The sequence below is a fragment of the Triticum aestivum genome, chromosome 5B (genome assembly GCF_018294505.1).
Source record: "Triticum aestivum cultivar Chinese Spring chromosome 5B, IWGSC CS RefSeq v2.1, whole genome shotgun sequence".
Classification (NCBI taxonomy): domain Eukaryota; kingdom Viridiplantae; phylum Streptophyta; class Magnoliopsida; order Poales; family Poaceae; genus Triticum; species Triticum aestivum.
In genome coordinates, this window is record NC_057807.1 from 271,583,523 (window position 1) to 271,606,459 (window position 22,937).

General features: G+C 45.6%; 1 pseudogene; it reads right to left on the reverse strand.

Moving 5' to 3' along the window:
- Nucleotides 1-19,792, reverse strand: part of LOC123111326 (beta-galactosidase 15-like) — a 28,140-nt pseudogene extending 8,348 nt beyond the window's left edge.
- Nucleotides 19,793-22,937: the final 3,145 nt, after the last annotated feature.

Here is a 22,937-nt window from a genome sequence, read left to right on the forward strand (position 1 = left end):
CCCCACATGACAAGTAGAGGGACAATAGGTTACACGTTCCTATAACCATATATTAGAAGGTTTAGACTATTTGCATGCACTAACCAGTAGAACCAAAAGCCCGAACTCATGGAGAAGGTTGGGCAATCCACACATACTCCACTAGCCTTGCTCATGTATGTCTCAAAAAGTCCTAAACATGGACAGAAAGAGGGACAACAATTTTCTATTCAAAACTGCGAACGCCAAGACTTGAACCAAGACCTCTTGGTTCTGATACCCTATCAAGTTTCATGTACAGTAAAACCAAAAGTCCGAACTCATGAAAAAGGTTGGGCAATCCACATATACTTCAACATATACATAGCTTATGAAATCAAAAGCAAGAAAATCGGCAACAAACCTCTTGCATTGATCCTAACTTTACATATTGAGGTGAGCCATCCACTGCAATGAGAGCTGGTTCACAAAGTTTGATAGCTGTGTGTAGATCTTTCAGATGTCCCCACTTAGGCTGCCTTAAGAAACCTGAAAATAATAATACCATGCATTCTGAATAGTAACTCTGGTGTTTTATACATGCAAAGACTAAGATATAACTTAGATGCCTACTCTTAAGTCACTTGATGATATACACATTTACCACGTTATAATAAGGCACCCACATGCTACCATATGACACAATTTGAATGAAGAAATGCTAAAATTGTAAAAGTTCACCATAATCCGTTTGTGGCTTCTATAGGTTCAACTTGTTAAGGAGTATTAATATTAGGTCAGAGTCCTATTAGGCTAAGTTTCCTTTCCTTGCACCCCGAGTCTTGTGTAATATGTACATGCCCCTTGGGCCTTGCAATACAATCAAGTTACATCCATAATACAACTGACTCTTCTAGCACTAAGAGACCACCTTCTATACAGTCAAGTACATCCACGTAGATTCTTGATTCTGGAGCATCTATTCATATGATCTATGATTCTTCCGCGCTGTTAATAGATTAGATCTATATACTTCTATTCATGTTCTTATTGCTGATGGTACTTATCTTCCCGTTGCTAGTCATGGCACGCTTAGCACCTCATATTTTCATGTTTCCTCTGTTGGTCATGTTCCTTGGTTTACCATGCAGCTCTTTTCAGCTGACCAGCTTACTCACTCTGGTTGTTGTGTTCAGGACCGTCACCCAGGGGCTCTAGTAGGGGCTGGCTCCGGCGTTGTGAGTCACGAGCCCTTTGAGAGCTTGAGTGGTGTCACGGTCCCTCTGCTGCCATTGTTGCCAGTCTCTCTATTCCGGCACTTTGTCTACCGTCTATTCTCAGTAACGGCATCATCGTCTTGGTCATCTGTGCAACTCTCGTCTTTAGATCATCATGACTTTCTAGGGTTTATCTCCGGAGATGTATCTTTAGATTGTGAGGGTTGTAAGCTTGGTAATCAAATTCAGTTGCTTATCCTCATAGTGAGTTCATGTCTTCCTTTTGATATTGTTCATTCAGATGACTGGAGTCCGGCTCCCCTCATTTTGAAAGGAGGTCATTGCTATTATATTATTTTTATAGATGATTTTTCTCGCCACTCAAACAAATTTTATGTCTTCTCGCAGTAAGGTCTTATCTATCTTTAAGCAACTTGTCGCTATGGTTCGTACGGAGTCCTCTACTCCTATTCGTGTCTTTCGTGTAGATTCTACTAGTGAGATATCTCATGTTCGCTGCGAGGATTTCTTGCTGAGCAGAGTACACATGCTCACTTCTCTTGTCCCAGTGCACATTCTCAGAATGGTGTTGCTGGGCCCAAGCATCATCGCCTTCTTCAGACAGCTTGTGTTGATGATCCCCGCCTCTCTTTCACCTCACTTTTGTGGCTTAGGTGATTTCTACTTCGACCTATCTCATCAAAATTCAACCTTCTTCTGCTCTGCGGTGTGGCATTCCTCTAAAGTGTCTATGTGGTCTTTCTCCTAGTGTGGCATTCCTCTAAAGTCTATGTGGTCTTTCTCCCGACTACTCTGCGCCTCGGCCATTTAGTTGTGTTCGCTATGTTGTTCTCGTCCGTCATAAATGAACTAAATGGACTGCTCCATCATTTGATTGTGTCTTCTTAGGATATAGTGTTGAGCACAAGGGCTATCGGCGTTGGGATCCTGTCGGTCATCGAATGCGAATTTCTCAGGATATGACCTATGATGAGTCTCATCCTTTCTATCCACCTCCATCTTCTCCTTCAGCCTCCTCTATCGAGTCTATTTCTTTACAGACTTAATCCTGACACACTTATTAGCTATTACCACTGCCGAGGCTCCTTCTCGTATTGTCCCCACTATCCTCTCCACTACATTCGTCGTCCACGAGTTGCAGATTTTTCTGATGGATCGACCTCTCATGATGGGTCTTCTTTTAATGCCTCGTCTTCCCCTACCGCTTCGTCGTCCCCTGATGTGACTTCTTCTCCGCACGTGCCATGTTTTCCTGATGAGCTAACCCTAAGGTCAACCACTTCATTCCAAACATTCCAGATCTAAGAAGAACACTCCCCATGCTCTCCCAACCCCAATCCTTATTTTCCTTGAGAGATTTGTGAGGAATTTGAGAGAGGAGCTAACCCTAGCCAAGATCCAAGCTTCCTCCTCTCTTTTGACCAATCACTTTTGTGATTTGAGCAAGTTCCAAGCTTCCCACATCGTTCTTGTTACTCTTGGAGGTTGGAGACTCATAGGCGAGAGGAGTCACTGGTGCTGATCCAAGTCCGTTGATTATCCTAACGTATGTGAAGGTTTGGAGATACCTCGAGGTCTATCACGAATGTTAAAAAGTTATCCCGACGGTCACTTCCTTGGGCCCCTCGAGTGATCAGATCCAGAAATGCATGGAGGTGCCACTTATGGTTGAAGAGTTAACCTAGTAAAGGATTCCGAATCACATGATCAAGAAAGAGAGGTTGAACTTGAGCTTGACCAATATCGTGAGGCGAAAGGAGTGGCATGTACGTCGCTGAAGTGTATATGTGGATTGCCTAACCCTTTCCATCAGTTCAAACTTTTGGTTGCGTTGGCTAGTACATGAAGCTAGCATCACGCATGAGAGGGGGTGTTGAAGTGTATATTTGGATTGCCTATCCCTTTCCATCAGTTCGGACTTTTGGTTGCGTTGGCTAGTGCATGAAGCTTAACATATGCAACGTTGTGATCCGATACGGTCTTTATGTGTGTTTAGGAGTTGGCATGTCTTGCTAGGGGCTAATACCAACTAGTGACCGGGTAGGGGTACTCGTGTCATGTCCAAACCAAACGTGCATGAACCTAAAGGGTCACACAAGTAATGGTCCGAAGTTGAAAACGGATTTGACCCGAAGGAAGAAAAGTGAGTTGATTGGGCCTAGACCATTAGGGAGGGTGCCCCAAACCCTAGAGGGGGTTGCCCCTTATAAAAGAAGGGCATGGGGAGGCGTGCACACCCTGACGGCTGCCATGTCACCTACCTCCACTCTTGCCCAAGGGTTTCAGAAACCCTATGGCGGCTCCGCCTCCTTGACTGATGTTCCTGTTAAGCTTCATGCACTAGCCAACCCAACCAAAAGTCAGAACTAATGGAAAGGGCTAGGCAATCCACATATACACTTCAACCAAAAGTCAGAACTAATGGAAAGGGCTCGGCAATCCACATATACACTTCAACACCCCCTCTCACGTGAGACGCGGGAAGTCAACATGTGGATAGACTCAAAGGTATGGCTCAAGAGGCCTATACGTGGACACAAAGGGGGGAACAACAATTTTTGGATAAATTGCGAAAGCCAGGACTTGAACTCAAGACCTTGGACTCGATACCATGTTAAGCTTCATGCACTAGCCAACGCAACCAAAAGTCCAAACTGATGGAAAGGGCTAGGAATCCCCATATACACTTCAACAGTTCCGAGTTGCTAGCACATCTCCGCCCAAGCACCAGCCGGTTGCTGATCCCACACGTATGCATATCTTGTAGGCATTGCAGCTACAACACTTGGACGGATTGTTGGAGGGATCCACGAGGACACGGTAATACAACTACTCTACATCGACGTGTTACACTGACTTTACTTACGCAAACAGGACTCCATATCTAGTGGTACACCCGTCTCTAACAGCAGCATGTTCCTGGGCGTGTGCGGTAGAGTTCTTTATTTTGCACTAGTGTATCCTGCCGGAAACAGTGATAGGTAACACCAAGCACTTCACGAAGTTGATACACAACCCTAATGTGTGCTCGAATTATGCGAGCAAGTTGCAAGCAATAAGTAACTCCATCCTATTCGGGTGGCAGAAGATGACGACGTTGTCCGCATACAGCAAAACACTGGTCGGCAGGTCATGCAGCCTAAGACACGAAGAGCTAGCTCAGGGTATCGGTCACTAGCAAGTCCTCTTATATGTTAAAACAAAAAAACACATTAAATCTTTATAGTTCTGAAGTCTTGCACTTACAAAGAAACTCACATACCATACTCGTTAACTGGAGCATCATAATCATAACTTGTTATCTGAAGTGGACCACCAGCTGTTCGGGCAAAATTTGTTCCACCAAAATACTGCGAGCAAAATATTTAGAACCATCATATTCATGGTAAAACATTTTCACGCTACAAATGAACAATTGTCTGACATTTTACTAGAAGTACCAGAATTAAGTCAACCTAGTAAAAGGCTATGCAATGTAACTTATGATATCAAGCTAGAATAAATATCTGTCAAACATCTAAGGGAATGTGAACCAAGGATCACTACACTGCTTGAAACATCTGTTTTGAAACTTGAAATATGCTCTGAACTTCGCCTTATGAAACTTTAGAAAAATGAGACCTGTAAGTTGTAATGAACAGAGCTCATTGTACTACAGGTCTCGAGTAATGCTGATAGCACATGTATTGTCAGGAAAAAGAGTAGTCATGTAGTGACAGAAACTCTAAAATCTTCAAATAACCACCGTAAACAAGTCACCTCTTGTATCAAAAATGTTGTAGCTTACAACTTAGTCTATGCACTTAAACGAGAAACTGCAGTCTTTTCTTCGTCTTCTAGGCAATGAGAGAACCACCAAGAAAGCCACAGTAAGCAGAAATCGACCGGCAATCCAAAGGATCACTAGCCCAAGTAGCATAGAATATGCCTGAAGCTGTAGGGAATTGGAGCATGGAAATGAAGACGGTGGGAGATAGTTCCATGAAGATATCGCAGAACCTGAAGGAGGTGATTCCAACGAACTTGAGAGGGAGAAGAGGCAAACTGACTCTGAACATGAAATCGATAGGAAATATCTGGACAAGCGAAAATTGCAGACTAACGCATAGCCTAGTGGTCGGAAGGGGCTGATGCCTTCCCACCCACCCAGGTTCAAGGCATGGTGCTTGCAATTTGGGTTTGTTGCACCAATTATACTGTAGGGGGTTCCCTTACAGTCTTTCTGTCAAAAAAAAATTGATGATAAAATTGGGATCAGGATGGGCGACAGGGGAACTAGGGCAGAAATACGATCAGGAAGTCGATAGAAAATCAAAGTAGAGATGATACCAAGATAAGAGAAAACCGATCTGTGTGTGGCGACACTATGAGTTGCACGTGCGGTGGAGAGAGAGAGAAACTCTAAACCTGGGGCTTTGATGCCATGTTAGGAAAATAACAACTTGTATTACTCCAAGGCCAAGGACATGTATATATAGAGATACAAGTAGAGAAGTAAGCAAGATACCCCTTATACAGTGGGGTATATACACACCACTAATATATACATCAACAAGTGACAGCTCAAAGGACTGAAGCTAGGGCTCCATTCAAACTATGCATATGCCAGTGATATGAGTCAGACTAAGAGCCTGGGGCGCAAACATATTCAGATTCCCCAGCCAGATCAAAGTGCATATAAAGTAGATATTTGAATTTGCTGTTGGAGATAGTGATTCTTTTACAATCTCCCTTTTTATTTCTCTTATCGAGGAACATCTTACCATATAATAATTCTGCAAACTTCCGCCACGTTGGTAGAAACGAGCAACAGCAAAAGCACTGTCTTTGGCAGGCCTATGAGGCAATGGTCCACCCCAGTTGGCATACCTGCGCAATACATCAGGTCACATTTTTCAAGAGAACAAGAATATATCTTCAATAGAACATCGAAACTAGAAGGTGTTCAATTAGTAATTCTTGAAGAAATATAACAGAAGGGTAGTCATAGTGGGTTTAGCTACATCATTCATTTGGCAAACATTATTTATCGATGTGCATATGGTTACACATTCGGTTTGCTACTACAGCAAAACCATAGAACTCAGCAGACTTCTAAATTTTTGGCTTTAAAGCTAAACAAATACATGGAAGAAAGATCGATCATGCACATGCATACAGGAAAAAAAAATACTCCCTCTGTCCCAAAATGTAAGTCGTATTTTGATTTGTTAAGACAAAGTTTCGCGAACTGTTTCTTTTTTAATAGGTAGTTTGTGTGCACACTGTCAAGAGTTAAATGTACATAGCCATGTAGCCTTTGTATTTTCCCCATTGTATAGGGGACTTTCTGCATATTGTACCACACTTGGTACGTGTATATATATTGGCCTATGGCCACCTGGGAATACAAGTTGCTATTCTATCGAGGGTCTTGGGGACGCATTCGTTCCTCTGTTTCCAGATCATCCAGGGGACGAGCATTGTGATAGATTGCAGAGCTTTGCGTAGTGTAGGAGGGGTCTGTGCCTTCGCACGCAGCCACCAGTCCAGCATGGTAAGTTCGTTGGCTGGTGGTTGGGCAGGTATGCGCCTAGTCCAGGATGATGTGCCAAGTCTGCTTAGCGACCGCGACGCCGTCCAGCACCACCCCAGGTGTCTCCTTTGCGATCAAGATCCGGAGACCATCCAACACCTGCTCCTGGCGTGTCCATTCGCTAAGCAGACTTGGCACATCATCCTGGACTGGGCGCGCATACCTGCCCAATCACCAGCCAATGAACTTACCATGCTGGACTGGTGGCTGCGTGCGAAGGCACAGACCCCTCCTACACTATGCAAAGCTCTGCAATCTACACAATGCTCGTCCCCTGGATGATCTGGAAACAGAGGAACGAATGCGTCTTCGACAATGCAAGACCCTCGATAGATGCGTTAGTCGATAGGATTAAAGACGAGGCCAAATGTTGGGCACGAGCTGGGACACAAGGGCTTTGTCTTGCCGGCCTCCTGGGATGTCCACTGATCGGGCGCTGGGACTCTGTAACTATAACCTCCTAGGAGGCATGTACTCTCTCTCGTCTTTTCAATGCAATGAAAAGCAAAGATTCTTTTGCATTTTCTCGAAAAATTTCCCTAATACACACCAGGCCGCCTGACCAGGCATGTTGGAACAGCAGCACACCTGTATAATTTAGCCCTGCGGCTGTGCTTATTTATCTTCCGTGTTCCATATTTGTTGTTCTTGAAAAAGTGTTCCACAGATCTCTCCTGCCTTTTGTTTATTTGTTTGTGCAGTTCGATTTTCTGTTTGCAGTTGGACTTGTACATTTTGCCGACATCTTGATAAAAAGAAGGGCAGCCCGGTGCACGTAGCTCCCGCTTGCGCAGGTCCAGGGAAGGGTCCGACCACTTGGGTCTTTTGTACGCAGCCTTTTCTTACATTTCTGCAAGAGGCTGTTTCCGGGACTCGGACCCTTGACCTCATGGTCACAAGGCAACAGCTTTACCGCTGCGCCAAGTCTCCCCTTCATTTGGCGACAGCTTGATGTTTCCCCAAAATACAAAATGATATGCACTTGGGTCCATGTTCGAGAAAAAAAATGTTTTATGCGACACAAAATTGATATCACTAGATTTGTATTTGTTAGTACTTACGACTGCTAGTACCGCATGTTAATCAAGTGTTGGTCAAAGCCTTGCCTTGGCAAATCAAATTACACTTTACATTTTGTATGGAGGGAGTATACTGCATTAGGCAGCAATATGTTTATGATTTTGTTCCCGAAAAGGGGTGGCTGGAAAATTCCTGCGATATAAGGATTATAAATGGAGCAAAATCATAAAACATATTTCTGCACTGATGCAGTATACTCTGCGTACAAAACAGAAGGTGTAATGCATGGAGCAACAAAAAATTCAAGAGCTTCCAATAATGTGAAAAATGTAATGTTAATCACCACCCAACAATCTTGTTTATGATATTTGAACATTTTACACCATACTTGCCAAAAAAAAGGAATTTTATTTGCAGATATCTGGCACAGGAAGGGCGGGCCTGGCACGGTGGTAGTCTCTCCACTTGTGGCCTGGAGGTCTTGGGTTCGAACCGGCCTCCTTGCATAATAATGTCTAGAAATTCCCTTCCCCATACCCCACCTTGTGTGGGAGCTTTCAGCACTGGGTATGCCCTTGTATGGATGGTTTTCCAAAAAGAAATCATGCCAATGCCTCTTTGGCCACTCTAGTTTCTTTTTCTAGCCAACCAACTCATGAGCGAGCAAAAGATAAACCCTAGCCAAATATTTGTAGGGCGAGGTTGGGGTAAAGCCAAACATACCCTCAATGATGTTGATGTCTGAACATGAACTAGTAGACCTGCCTAATCACTACACCTAAAGGAGGAGAATATGATGTTCTCCTCCTGCCTAACCCCATTGTATTAAAGCCATGTTCATCTTGGGTAGATTAAACACACGGGTCCGTACCCCCAACTATCACAGTTCACACAACAAAGTACCTGATTATGCCATTAAATGTTCATAATAATGGCTGAAGGAAACCAGGCACAAACCACATACCATCCATCCCAATCCTCAGTCCATATCTTTGGCTTATTGTAAGAATTTGGCTGAAACCCATCGCAGTAAAATGCATTGCAAGTATCAAGCTACCAAAAAAAGTATCGAGTCAGAACTCTGTTACATATAGTAAACAGAAGGAGTGGAAATTATCACAAGGTTGTGAGGTCACCTACAATTTGTTCCGGAGCATCAGTTTGCCGGCACATCACCCAAGGAATGCCAGTATCAAGCCCAAGTGCCATCTGAGCTGCCCATTGCATATATCTCTTGCCTGCTTGACCATACTTGCTTTGAATATTCCCATATTCATTTTCAACCTATATAACAATCTCCAAAGGATACCCAATAAGAAGAAAGGTATGTAATCGTGTTTGCTTCTAATGCATGCAACACAACTAACATATAGCATCCTAGTCAGCTTCATATAAGTTGTTGCACATATATGTTGGTTTTCGATAGAAAGAGGTCCACTTTTCTAGCGTGGTTTCATGCTGATTCGGACGACGCCATATGTGGCCAACAATTAGAAGTTTAGGATAACTTCTTATCCACGTCACGTCTACCTCCCTCCCTGGCCACCTGTCTGCTCACTTTCCCCAACCCGAGCCAGCCCAAATCCTAACTCTGGGGGACCTAGTGATCGGCAGTGACCAAGGCACCTAACTCTGGGGGACCCAACGATCGGCTGTGACCAAGGCACCTAGCGCGATGGCTTTCGTTGGCCTGTCTTTGAATGTCTTAGAACGGGTGTCTCTCAGTCTCGAGGCTGAGGTCTGTTCTGGCGGCATGAGAATGATCTGTGTGATGCTCTCAACCAGGAGAAGCAGGCCAATCCGGAGCTGCGAGCAGGAAGAAAATGTAGATCAGCTTACTGTTTGGTCTGCAATTTGGGGAAAGTTGGGAGAGAAAGGGCCACATGGGAGGGAGGGAGGGAGAGAGAGAGAGAGAGAGAGAGAGAGAGAGAGAGAGAAGACAGAGCTCTAAAATGAGAGGGACAGAGATGTGCTGACATGACATTTGTGGATGGCGTCGTGTACTGCTGACATGGACAAATTGTCCTAGTTGTCATCACATGGCATCTGAGTCAGCAAGAAACTAACAAACACAGGACCAAGGTTGTGAAGTGATTATAAGTGAACAGTTTGTTTAGGAATTGAAGGTTGAAAAGTGAACTTCCTGAAAATTTGAAGGCTGAAAAGTGGACTTCTTTCTTTCCAATATACTAGATGGCGATCAATTCTTGAATGAGACGATACACGAGTTTCCAACAACAAGAAGTTTCATGTAACAAATTTGGTACCACAATATACTGACGATGGGTGGTCATACTACTGTATATGTGTGTACGGCATAACATGCCATACGGGCCTAGGTGTACGCAGGACTTACAGGCCCATGCGGAGCACCACCGACCAAGGGGATGCATGTTCCAGATATGCAATAAGGAAACCGTGCGGGTTAAAAGGCAATGGGGCCATGGGTTCTACTCGCATCCGATCTAGACTCCTACCGGTATACGAAGAGGATATATGTATGAGGGAAAAAGCCACCACTAACCAGAAACAATATAAAGGCATCCAAGACCCCGTAAGAGGGATCAATCAATCCAAGAGTCAGCAAAACCCTTAACGATTAGGCGGATCTCACCTAGATCAATCATCTTAGCCCGTTGGGCTGCCTACAAACTTGCCGGATCCATCCATTCTTTGTAATCCAGATTGTACTGGGCCCGAACCGGGATAAATCGTGTCCTAGATTCCCTGGTAACCTGAGTTGAGGGCAACTCCATCGCGGTTGACCAAAACGGACACCACCAAATGTCCACGGATACGTCCGAGCTTGTCCGTGGACAGGAATAGGGGCGGACGCCTCCAACCGGAGTCACCAAATATGACCAAATGTCCACCCTTTCCTACTTTTTTAATAAAACTAAACCAATGACCGCCTTTGGTCACTTTGCAAATCCATCTAGATCAATAGCAATCCAACCATACATTTAAATCCAAAAGTACTCCTTGAAAGATGTTCAACAAGTTTTTAAGTTTCATCGATCCCAAAAGTAGCCTTCATCTCAAGCTTCCTCTCCTCAAGCTTGCACTACTTCATAGGTAATTGATCCAGTTACCATGGTCATTGAGCTTCATCCAACAATGCATCATTGTTAAGGGCTTGCACTCCGTCCTATGGTACACTATGGTACAACGCGCATGCACATACGAGCTAGCAAAGGAAGACAAGGGATGGTCAACAACTTGCAACATAGAGCAAATCAATGAAATGACCAACATGTAGAGCAAAAAGAAGCAAAACTCACAAGCTCTTCGAGTGACGCAGCCCTTGGCCACCTTGTTCACACCAGTGCATACGCACTGCAATATTTGTAGACGACATTTTGAATGGCGTACCATCGATGGAGTAGCGACCTCACACCACAATCATGGATCACTTCCATGTTGTAGGGCGCGTAGTGCTTGTGCTCATTGAACCAAACATGCACACTTTGCCAAAATGCCACATTATGATTCATGCCTTGAAACTCCACACTTGTGGTCAACCACGCATCACACAACAATTCATCCTCCTTCACCGAGTATGCGATTATCGTGTTTCCTTCAAAGTCAGCAACGACAATGTCAAATATTCTGCTATGGCATTTGGCTGAACGCTTGCCAGGCGTGGCATTCGCCATGGAAGGCGGCGACAGGGGCAGATGATACATGGGCGACGGGCAGGATGCAAGGTGGAACGACCACGTAAGCCAAAGCGGGCGCCTGGTTGGAGTGGCAGCGAAGGTCCGACAAGGCCTGGGTGGCGGCCGGGGTGGTACAGCGGCGGCAGCAGTCACCGAGGGTGCGGATACAGAACACGGGAGAGGGACGAAGTGGAGAAAAAAGGGCTCCCGATGGGGGCATTTTGGTGGGCCAGCGGTGTCGGAGTCCGACGTGGCGGATGTCCGGAATCCCCCAAGCCTCCCCTAGGCTTGGTGTCAGGTTTGTGCAATTTTGGCCATCCAGACCGGTCCGAACAAATTTGGTGACCGGCGTTGGATGGCAAAAAATGCGTGGACAGTCCGGTCCGGATATTTAGGGGTGGTTTGGTGAACTGTGTTGGAGTTGCCCTGGCATTGCCACGACTACATAAATCATGCACAACTACCATACCACTATGAGGCACCAAGGAAATTACCCTCGACAACTGGCATCGGCCTTGGGGACTTCGTGTCATCAAATCGAACCCTATGGAGAAGTGGATCCAGAGGAAGCAGCGGACTCGTGAGAATTGTTGCTAACTTCACAACAGTGGCTCCCATGCTCGAGCCAACTAAGGCGTGTTCTGATAACTTATCGACTTGGAGATTGAGGAATCAAGAGACAACTCTCCCAGATCATCGTGCGGCGACCACTTGTGGGTGGTTGGGCTTGCTACAAGTCGAGGAGGGAAGCCATGGTCGTTCTTACCCAAGCCTCTACTCCCTCTTACCCAAGCCTCTACTCCCTGATCAAAGTGGTCCAAGGTGCATATTCTCTTCGACGAAACTGATTGCCCGATGAGCTATCGCCTCTCAAGTCGCTACCCTTTGGTCGTATCACCAATGATCGACATAGCTCGAGTTCACCGCGTCTTGATCGGCGGCGGGAGTTCCCTAAGCATTATCATGATAAGGGACCTCGAGCAGATGCAAGTCTTGCAATCAGAGATCAAATCAACGTCGTGATCATTCCATAGACTTAGGCCAACCCGGCAGGTGGTGCTCCCGGACATCTTCAGTGAAGGGGACAATTATCACAAAGAGTACGGTGCTCCTTTCAAGTAATTGACTTCAAGATTCCTTACAAAGCATGGCTCACTAAGTGTTTAGGCGTTTCAAGCTACGCCCACATGGTAGTAAAGATCGCAGGACCAAAGGTATCATCATCATTCACGGCTCCCTCGAGCATATGGTATAATGCGACAAAGCTTCAAGTTGGGACAAACTCAATGGGATTGCTGATAACGCCAAACCTAATGTCTGAACTCACGCATGGGTCATGCCGACCTCATTGACGAGTTAACCCCATCTCGCTAGAAGCCCAAGCTCTCAGTCCTTCCTCAAGACGAAGTCAAGGAGACAATCTTACGTGATGATGACCCTATTGCGAGTAGCTAAGGTGAGAACTCAAGCTTGTCACCTTCCTTCGGGACAACGCAGACATCTTCACCTGGCTACCCGCCCATATGCCTGGAATTCCCAGGGAGGTGGCCGAGCACAGGCTTGGCATTGACAAATCCAACAAACTAATCAAGTAGAAGCTACGGCATTTTAACCTCGAACAACAGAAGGTGATACTTTGAGAAATCAAGAAGCTGCGGAAGGCGAACTTCATCGAGCCAGTCCTATAGCCCACCTGGCTATCCAATCCGGTGTTAGCACCGAAGAAGAGTGGGGAACTTCGACTGTGCGTCGACAAAACACGTCTAAATAAAGCCTACCCACCGAAGAAGAATGGGGAACTTCGACTGTGCGTCGACAACACCCGCCTAAATAAAGCCTACCCTGAGGATTCATTCCTACTACTCCCTCTATCCATCTATATAGGGCCTAATGCGTTTTTCAAGGCTAACTTGACCACGTGTTACAGCAATAATATATGACATGCAAGTTACACAAAGCATACCGTCAAGTTCGTACGTGAAAGGATGATAGAGTTTTCGCATTATACATCTCATATACTACTAATCTTATCAATAGTCAAAGGCAATATTGGCAAACTCATTAGGCCTTACATATATGGATTGAGTACCCTAGATAGACCCGATCGTCGACTCCACATCAAGCTGCAAGTACCTGTGCTTCCTGGATGCTTACTCCCTCTGCCACCAGATCCGCATGAGAGAAAAGGATGTGCCCCACACCAACATTATCACGCCCTTTGGCACATTTTGCTATAAAAATGCGACCTTTGGGTAGAAGAACGATGGTTGCACATAGCAACACGCCATGTAGGAAACCTTCTACACCCAGATAGGTGAGAAAACGTGGAAGCTTATATTGACAACCTGGTCATCAAATCGAAGATCAAGGCAATCCTCGATATGCCATCACCAACCAACCTCAAGCAGGTTCAGAAGCTCATGGGATTGATGGTTGCCCTAATTCGTTTTATCTCCCCACCAGGCAACAATCTCCCTTTCATCAAGCTGCTACGCAACACAATGGTGTTATGTCAACCACATGTTAGAGTTCTTTTCTTTTTGCGAATCTTGTACGTTTCATTTCATTGGAAAGGAAGGGTTTTGAGTTACAGTCCTACTAGGAGGCAATTACAAAGCCAAAATATGAAATCAGCGGATGTCCAAGGTCTGGGCGATGACAGCTCCAGATAGATTTTTTGCTTCCCATCTTTCCTGGTCCAATTTGTTGTTTCCCCAACCTCGCAGCTCGATTCCCTCTACCACGACGAGGGTTTCCTCCGACCATAGCGCGTGCTAGTTCACCCCTCAGCAAGCCGCCCCAACTCTTTGTCCAATTCGAGTCGATGTTGAGTCGCTGCCTCTACGCCTACGTCGGGCCACTCCATCCAGCATGGATGTCGCTACGACTGCATCTGCACCCATCGTATTGACACGCTATCTCCATGCGTGTCGCATACTGCCATCGTCACCCTGGCTCTGCGGACCGTCCGCGCTTGCAACCACCCAGCAAAAGCCAGCCGCTGGTGCCTCGCGCCGAGCGCTCCCTCTGTCGAGCCTTCTTCCATCTCTGCGGGCACTGTCGCCCCGAGTTGCCTTCCCCAACAACCGTCATCCTAGTGCCCGCCGCCTGCTTTCCTACCTAAGCACCCACCTGCAAGATGCCACCGAGCTGGTTCAACACTAGAGTTCATGCCAGTTCCACAGTAGGAAAACACACCAACACATGCATGCCTTGTAGGCAATTCCACTGTCTTGATCATTCGCGACTTGGGGGCTCGACCTCCTTGGTCCCTTCCCCGTTGCTCCTGGTGGGTGGGTTCAATTCCTGATTATGGCCATCAACACATTCACAAAGTAGATCGAGCCCCTAACCAACATCATCGCAACAAAAAAGCCTTTGTCCCAAGCAAGTTGGCAGAGAAATGTACATAATGCAACGTCTTTATACGATTTGGCATCCCCAGTAGGATAATCGCTGACAATGGCTCCTAGTTCACCAGCTAGAGGTTTTTGGGATTCTGCAAGGACTATGGGACAAAAGTGTGCTTCGCATCCGTGGCACGTCCCTAGAGCATGGCTAGGTCGAGCACACCAAGAACATATTACTACACAGGCTATCAATCGCGAGGAACCAAAAGGTTGCCCGGCCTTGGTAAAACTTGGGTGAGTGAGCTACCTACAATGCTTTGGGAGGCATGCATGCAACAAAGTCACGCCGTTGGTCAAAAGCCTTTCTTCCTCCTCTATGGGTCCAAATTTATGATCCCTTACGAGCTGAAGCTACAATTCCCTCGAGTTGCACGTTTTAATGAAAATAAAAAATGCAACACCACTTGGATGAGTCGAAGTACTTGAGGAGCATCGAGATATCGCCTTCACACATGCAACCAAGTATCAGCAAGATCTACGTAGTTGTCCAGAAGACCAGAACGTCACATGAGGAAGCGGATTATGGGGGTAGGGGTTCTCGCCCTACGAATATTCAGTCAACTGTAAGTCCTCCCCCATTTCCTCGATGAAATCAACAACGCAGCACAACAACGTTCCACAAACATAGCACGATCTCAAGGGTCATTTACACAAACTGGGTTGCGCCTTTTACCTCCAAGCCTCCATAATCAAGTCCAAGAGCAAGCAGACCTTAGATGCCGAAGGCCCCGACTTGTGAGTCGAACCTCTAGTGTCTTGGCTTTGTGCTCTGAAGTCCGAGCCACACCCCGTGTCATGCTAGCATCCACTGCCGCCAATTCTTTCCTCTTCCCAATCTCAATGAATTCGTCCTTGGCCTTCTGAATGTGAAACTTAGGCCCCAATCGGGTTCTGGTGATTAATGACAAGGAAATTAAGAGGACTAATGCTTTATCAAGTCTACTTCAGGAATGGACTAAGTATCCTCCATTTTGATGAGCGCAAACATCATTGGTGGCCCCTTGCTTTCCGTGCTATCAAGGGTTGGTTCTTCAAGCTCATAGTTTGCAATTTATAGATTTTTAGTGGATCCAAGATCCACATTGAGTTCAAGGACAACCGCACTATCAAGAGGGCACATGAAAAATAACTAGGGATGCACTCTATCTCAAGATCCACAACCAAATCCCCAAGTTTTGCACTGCTTCCACTCAATTCCTCAAGTTCTCCACTTTCTCGGTACTTCTGAGTATTCCGTACCTGGTACTACTGACCCTGTGAGCATCGAGTGAGCCTGTCAAATGAACCCTGTTCTACAAGTGTTTGTCGAAACCGCCTCCATTTTTCTCCGTTACCATCGAGCTTTGATCCTGCCAAGAGAATCTCTCTTAGCTCCGATAACCCGGGGCCTAACCTTTTTCAACACTTCCAAGCACCTCTCAGTTTGTATAGGTCCAATACTCCCGAGCAAATGTTATTCGACACCTCCGAGCTGAGAGATTGTCGTTTTTGCACCATTTCATTCTAAGGCTTGCTCTTTTTCTCCTTTTCTTCAGTACTTCAGAGCAAGTTTCTCCTTCACGCTGAGATGAGCTTCTTTGTGTTTGGTACCTCCAAGCTTTTTGTTTCCAGCACCTCTAGGTATTTGGACTTCTAAGATCATGGATGCAAGGTGCTTAATTATTTTTCTTAAGTAACATTGCTTATTTCAATAGCAAGGGTGCCAAATTAATCATCTATGTTCTATAAATAAGCACCGGTGCTAGGAAAAACTGGTTCTCTTTTGTACATGGCCTAAGAGGCTTACTAGGCAGCCCAGTACCTCCAAGCTCCAGGTACATATAGGAATGTTCGTTTTCCTACCTAACAGTTCAAATTTTGAACGGGTCCACTACTACGAAGAATACCATGTGGTACTTCCAGGGTGATTGTCTTTTACTGTTCAACGGTTAGATTTCTGCTTTTTCTATAAATAGACCCCACACCCCTTGAGTGGGTGAGCACTTTGTGAGCATTTCCGAGAATAAAGCTTCTCGGCTGCTGAGCCGGAGTATAGTTATTACTGGAAGTACAAAAGGCAGGACAAAAACAATGTGTGCATCTCCGGTGTCAAGCTGTTCCTTGTTGCCGCCCTTGTGTCCACCTTCCTCTTCCTCTTTTCCTTGCAATGCTTTCCCGAGGAAAGATGGGAGAAGAAAAGCAGTGTTGGACTCTGTCTCCTTCCCTTCCCCTCCCTCTCGCTCCCTCTCAAACAAAAAAATATATCCAATAACTGAAATTTAAGAATTGGTTCATACCTGCTGCAATATAATGGGACCACCTTGCCAAGAATAAAGCTTCTCGGCTTTCATTATGTCTACAATTTTTGTCACGAAAGTCTGCATTTCAGCCTGTTGAAACATTTATACGGCTTAGTGGTTAAGGAGTGCTTGAGGATGCCCCTCCCACTAAAATCAGTGTTGTAACTGTACATCGTTTCTACACATATAAGTGCAGGAATCATGTGACTTTATGCAGCATGAAACTCTTATAAGATGGAAAATTTATGATCTGAAGAAAGCCATGGATCAAACAGTGAAATGTTTTTTTTTACCTTGTATGGCTCATTGTCAGTACGAAATTCTATGCCAGGGATATCACGTAACCAAACTGGGAAACCACTGCACAAATGCATGACAAAAGGATAGATTAATAAACATCATGAATAATACTAAGTGTTTTTTTTCTCAAACACGCAGGAGAGTTGCTAAATAGGGTAAACGTAATAAAAATTAATTGTGCAAAACTGTAACCATGCAATTACTAAGATAATGTTTATTATTACAGAAACTACTGACGTTATGTTTAATGTAGAGGGAGAGAAAACTCAAACGACAATCTACCATCAAAAGCTCAATTGCACAAGGAAGAAGAAAATTTGTAACTCTGAAATATAATAACTGGGGCCTCTAAAGTACATAAGTGTAGCTCGTAACGTGTTTAAATTAGCTGCATTTATGAGTGCAACAGTGAAGTTTGATTGCTTTGATAAGTGGCAGTTATGAGATAAAAATAAGGAGGTATACCAATTATAGAGCACCTCCTATAATTAACCATTTCCTTTTTGTGTGTGGGTGATAATTAGCCTTTTCCAGTGCCACTGTATATTAGTAGAAATAAATTATTTGATTTGATGAACTCTTGACATACACCAACTGTGGTGTTCCCTTACGACAGTAGAACTACATTTTTGTTCACAAACACCTCTTCCTCTACGTTTCCAGAGCTTCACCAGCTTCCCTTTTTTAATGAAGGAGGGCAAAATATGTCATCCTCCTAAAATGTAGGACATGTGAAGTGTCATCCAAATGCTATGGAAATCATGCGTATTCGGCCCATTTAACATCCAATGGTTACTTACTGAGGTAGATAAGGTAAACGTTCTCAGACATAGTGATTGACTTAAGCCTATACAGACAAGCTAGAAAGGATTATGTTAGTTGTAAAATGATGCGTATGTGCATGAAGACAACAAACACATGTCCGTGTATACCAATAATCAAAAATAGAGCAAGAAAAAAAATTATAACACAACTGAAAACTCTAGTAATTAGTACGGAAGTGATCAAGATATTTCAAAAGTCCACTGTCAAGATATAAACAGACCCGAAGTTCCATTCAGCACAAGCATATGGGCCGATACGAAGGAGAAAAAATAGGCCTTCAGCAGCAAGCAGCTTCACAAATCTCACAAGATCAAATCTGTCTTCAAAGTAATACTGGGAAAAATGGAAGATGCATAAGTTCATATTCAAGGACAAAATATGTACAACTGAAGTAAACAAGTAGGCAACTACATTACCTGACCTTTGGCTGGTTCATGCCCATTCCAAAAGACATGTCTCAATTACATCTGCACCACCTTCCTTGCACTTTGCAATTATACTAGGCCACATCTAGCACAATTTGCAAGAATTTAGTTAGAGCTACAAGCAATACAAACACCGTATTCCTGGGCAAACAAAGAACAATGCACAGCAATTAATTTCATGCAACACCCAGCTATTTGAAGCACAAGAAAACTACCAAAATCTGATGTCCATACTAAAAGTGATAATGAAACTCAGTCTCACACGGACGCCTCAAGAAGAGCCAGTGTGAAAATCTCTTGACACCCTCACGCACACCAGTGTCAGTTACAGTTCCTTTTTTTTTTTTGCGGGGGAAGTTACAGTTCCATCTGACTCGCTAACCGCAAACGAGCTTCGAAGGAAGTTCATGGAGGAGCTATCCATGGTTATCCACGGTGCTATGAGGAAAAAATACTCAGGTTTTCAGTCTATCCTAGTTTAACTTCTTTTTATTATGGGAAAAACACCAATTCTGTTCGTCTCTGCTCAATTGCAGCAGCCCCGACCACCACGGATCAAACCACACAAATCCCACATTTCCGCCGCCCCAACTCGAGCCTGATCAGGCATGAGTAAGCTCTTTGGCGGGGCGGCCTACGATATTGCGGCATTGAGGTAATGGAATAAACTCGCTCCGATAAGAGGGGGAAAACTACAAGGGGTTCCGCCCGATGCCAACAACTCCACCAGACGCTGCATTTTTTTCCGGTGGCACCAGACGCTGCCCTTGCACAAGCCGCGGACGGGATCCTCACCTCGGGTGTGGCGCGGGGGTAGTGTACTCCCGCTGAGACGAGCATCCTCCGCTGCCCGCCGATGCGCACTGCGCGATGGTCGTAGCTCACGTTGAACGGCTCGAAGTAGGGGCCATCCGACTCCGTCCCCCTCCCCACCACCTGGCTCAGCTCCCCGGCCGCTGATGCTGAGACGGTGAAGTAACCGACGACGAGGAGGAGGAGGAGGGGGAGCAAGGGGGGCCCAAATCGCGAGGGCGGCGGCGAGGCGGCCATGGCCAGAAGCAGAGTAGAAGCACAGGGGTACGGAGATAGTACTCACTCCTGGCTTATAGGGCTCAAAAGTTTGTTTTTCCGTCTTATAAATGAGCCCTGGGAACGAACCCGACTCATTACATTCCATTCGGTGACACCAACCAAACACAAAGTCTCAATTCTACTACTACCATCATATATTCGGATTTCAAGGTGTATTCAATCATTACATGTAAGAGCATCTTCAGCCGCGCCACCAGAACGGCTTCCCCAGACGCTTTTTTCGCGCCGGCGCCGAAAAAACGGCCTAGTCGCGTCCCCGGAAACTCGATTTTTGCCGGCCTGGGCCGAAATCAGCGTCGGCGGACTCAGGCCGAACCCGGCGCGCTGGGGCGCCGGGGTGAGTGGTTTTGGCGCGAAGCAACCGCGGGCCCGCCGAGTCAGCGAGACGGGCGCTTCGTCGCCCTCATCGCCTCGGTTCCCGCGGGAATCAATGCCAAGGCTGTCGCGCTGCCGCCGCCGGTCAGCCTTGCCATTGATTCCTCACGGGCGGCGCTTCACGGGACGGCGCGGCGTCGCCTCCCCTCCCGCCACGCGTACATACGGGCGCGGCTATATAAGCCGACGCCCTCCCTCGCCTCAGGCCACACCAGCCCTCACCGCCGAGCCCTCTCCCTCTCCCTCTGCCGTGCACTGCCGCCTCCGAGCCCTCCCTCCCCTGATTTCTTTTTTTAGTTATATTTGTTATGTAAACGCGTCGCGAACATGTAATATATGCCAAAATTTGCCGAAATTTAGCCGTGTTTAACCGAACTTCGCTGAACGTTTTTTCTTTTGGAAAAATTAGACGCGCCTGGGGGCGGCCCTGGGGACGGCGACTGGGGGGCAACTCGCCCTCAAGCCGTTTTTTTGCGCCGGCTCGCCCTCAGGCGGCGATTTTAGACGCCCTTGGGGGGCCAACAGCTGGAGATGCTCTAAGGATGAAGAAAAAATTCACCAATGCATGTAAAAGTTCTTGGTCATTAAGTGGTCATGCATGCATGCGGTGTAAGTAATGCATTGATATACATAAATTTTTAAGAAAAATAAGAGTATTAATTAGTACTTTTGCAAACTACGGAATTAATTCCACCATTCATCATCTACCTTGGTTGAAGAGATTTTCAAATTAAGCCCTATAAACCAGAAAGGAGGGAGTATAACAGAGGCGAGCGGCGGATGAAGGGAGGTTTTCTTATTTTATTAATTTATTTTGGATAATTTTGTTTTAGGGGAAGCTCTGACTAGGACAATGGATGCAAACAGAAACAACGGGAAACTTCACAAGATCAATCGGTAAATTTGCAATTTGGAGAGCATGAAACAAGATCCTAAATCTCAGGCCCAAGACAATTTGCAGTCCGCAGGCTACATCGAACGAACAAAATAACCTCACGCAAAATAAAGAAATTCTTGTCCCCTATGGCTCTTTTAACCATTGGTATTGGAAACCATGAGAACGGGATGACTGTCAAGGATCAAAAGTAAGGAATCGGACTCATATTCATCATGATCTTTTTTCATTGTTCGTATCCTTTTGAACCGGTCTCTTACTTTTCCTACTGGCAGACAAATCAAATTTACCGATCAGGATTATATAACATCTATGCAAATATGATTGCCAAACATTTGTATCATGTAGACACAAAACGAATAGCCACCCAATCATGATGAGTTTTGCAGACTTTGAGCCTCAAAGGTTTACACTAAAAATTGCGACATCATTTGAGTACTCACTTGTGGCAAGGGCACCTACAAGGAAGAATCGGAATTGCTAGGAGCTGATATGCTTCTGGAAAAGAAAATGCATTTGGTTTAACCTGGACGCCTTGAGAAAAACTCATATATAAAAAGATATTTTCTGCTATGTACACCTACCCAATAGAGATTGCTAATGTATAAGAAGTGCAACACTATTTACTTATAGAAATGAAACAAACTTATATCTAAAAGAATCACCTGGTGTGGTACCATGAACTATGTGAGAACCTATAAGTAACAAGTATCAATATATTGATAAAAGCAAACAACTTTATCTTGGAAACAAAACAAAACAAAACAAGGTCGGCGAGGAGTTGCAAATTTACTTTGAATTTCTCAATAATACTCTTATGATGCAGGTAATCTGTTTTTGAACCTTGATTCATAAATCTAATTGCAAGCATATGTCTATTAAGTAAACTGTAGTATGACCAACACCAAACTTTTTTTATGTTGCAACTTATGAGACAACTCCGCCTCCGCCTCCGCCTACGCCTCCTAGCTGCGCCTCTTAGCCGCGCCGGTGGCCACTCCGGCCCCGGCGGCCACCACCTAGCCTCCACCAGTGGTCACTCCGGCCCCGGTGCCCACATCAATTCTCTGCCTCATCGTCACTCGCTCAAGTCCGATCTCCATCTCCGTGATGGCTCTCTCTGACCTTAAGTTTGAGCAAGGTTTGGCCTTTGAAGCCTACATCTGGAAGCAATTTGGGGTTCCAATCAATCATTTCGACGGGGGAAAACTCAAGGAATTCTTCCTGGTGGCACAGGCGACTCGTTCTAAACTTCGTATCAACTCTGATTCGATCAGTCTCATGCTCCAATCTTGCTTTGGGGGTCATGCTTCTCGTTTCAAAGTTTCGTACTTTCAAAATTGGTCGTTCAAATTCAGCGCTTCCTCAAAAAAGTGTGGGTTTTGCCATCATCAAAGGGGGAAATTGCGTCAATGATCTCTTTAGTTTGGGGGTTTTCCTTTGGGGCAATGGTGGACCAGATTCCCGCAAAGAGTTCAGGCTGTACCAGCAAGAACTTGACCAGGAATGGACTGTGGTCAATCGTTCTGGTGATCGTCGGTCTTATTCCGAAGCTGTTCAAACCCCAAGAATCTTTAATGGAAATAATTCCACCATTCGTTCTCCGGTTGGATCTCCGGTCAGATCTCCGCCTGGATCGCCGATCAGATCCGGTGCTAATCGATCCCTTTCAGTTTCCCAGCGCCTGGCTCAATCAGTGGCACCATCACACCAGGTGTTAACTGCGCCCAATAATGTGGCGATCGGAGGGGCGGGATCCACGGGTTTTCAAAATTCTGGGCCGGCCCATGCTGCTAGGGAGCCCAGCACTCTTTTCTGTATTCGCTGCCTTGATGTGGACCACCTTCGGCCTGGTTGCAAGAATAAAATCCGCTGTAGAGGATGCC